The sequence below is a fragment of the Natator depressus genome, chromosome 11 (assembly GCF_965152275.1).
Source record: "Natator depressus isolate rNatDep1 chromosome 11, rNatDep2.hap1, whole genome shotgun sequence".
Lineage (NCBI taxonomy): Eukaryota > Metazoa > Chordata > Testudines > Cheloniidae > Natator > Natator depressus.
This window is the reverse complement of record NC_134244.1, coordinates 72,159,382-72,160,855: the sequence shown is the minus strand read 5'-3', so window position 1 is coordinate 72,160,855 and position 1,474 is coordinate 72,159,382. Positions and strand designations below refer to the sequence as shown.

General features: G+C 62.2%; 1 non-coding gene across 1 annotated transcript; it reads right to left on the bottom strand.

Annotated features, from left to right (window-relative positions):
* Positions 1-762: 762 nt before the first annotated feature.
* Positions 763-844, bottom strand: TRNAS-CGA (transfer RNA serine (anticodon CGA)). Its single transcript has one exon. It is a non-coding gene; the product is annotated as a tRNA-Ser (tRNA).
* Positions 845-1,474: the final 630 nt, after the last annotated feature.

Here is a 1,474-nt window from a genome sequence, read left to right as displayed (position 1 = left end):
CCCCCGAAGTCCCCCTACCTGCCCCTCACTCCTCTCCGCCTCTTCCCCCAAGACTCCACTCACCCCCTGCTTGCTCCTCTCTGCCCCTTTCCCTGAAGGGGGGCTACCGGGGGGCCATGGGGCCAGGCACCCGTCCCTTTTCTCTGTCTTCGGTGAGCGGGGGGCAGTGGGGTCCTTGGGGAAGGAGGTGGAGCAGGACAGGAAGAGGCACGAGAAGACAGGGCTGCGGGGGAAAAGGCCGAGGGGGGGTGGGGCGCAGGTTTTGGGGGAAGAGGCGGAGGGGGGATGGGAAGAGGCAGAGCAAGAGCAGGGCATCGGGCTAAGAGGCAGAGGGGAGCGGGGTGCAGGCGGGGCCCCCACTTCTCTGGAGCTTCGCTTCTGGCCCTCGAAAGATGACCACAGGCCCACGGGCCTCCGGAGGGGAGACCCGCCCCACATCCCCAGCGTTTCCCCCCCGCATGGACGGCCTTTTGGGGGAGGCTCAGCCTCCCCTGGCCTCTTATACGGGCTGCCCGTGCTCAGCTCCTTCCACGCGCTGGAGAGGAGCAGCACCCAGGGGTGGGGCTGAGCCGGGGGGTGCTGGGTGAGGGGCAGAGGCCTCAGGAGCTGAGACCGCAGGGACACAGCGTGAGGCACCATCCCAGGCATCCCCATGAAAGGAGCAGAACAGGGTTTCCTTGGGGTGGGGAGCGTATGGAGAGCGTCCCAGGGTCGGTGGAGATGTATTGCCCTGGTGAGCAAGTGTGGCTAAAACACAGGCCTTGCTGTGAGCAGGATTTGAACCTGCGCAGGGAAACCCGATTGGATTTCGAGTCCAACGCCTTAACCGCTCGGTCCTCACAGCCGTGAGTGACGTGACCCCCTCAGGCCCGAGAAACTGGTAAATAATCACAGTGCCCAGGCCTGAAGTCCTCTGAAACACAGAATTCAAACAGGAAACCTGGCTCCCAAAGCAGAGGGGGATTTGGGGTTCTCATTGCTAAGCCATGTGGTTAAACATCAAACCAACCCCCTCCCGTGGGGCCTGTAATTGTTTAAAGATAGGGACATGGAGACAGGGAGAGGTTCACTGACCTGCAACTGGACCGAGATCAACTCCCCTCAAACCAGCTCATTCCTCACCGGTTTCTGAATGGTCATCACGTCATACAGACGTTTGCTCACTCCTGCCCTGGGCAGAAGAGAACCCCAGTGCCCTGGAGGTGAGAGGCCCGGACTGTGTCCCCGGAGTCCCGGGGCATCGTCCCTGCCCTGAGGCTGTGGCTGCACTGGGGAGTTTCTGTTTTGGGTGGGCAGGGGCCAGTGAGGCTCAAGCCAGCTCCGACGTCGGGGTCTGGGGAGGGTATGCTACTTCCACCCCCTGACTCACCTCAGCAGGCCACCCGCCTGTCTGGACTTGGGGGGCCTACCACCAAAAATTATAACTCAAAGGTGGGGGGGCTCAGCTCAAAAAGTTTGAGGGGCAGGGAGAGGG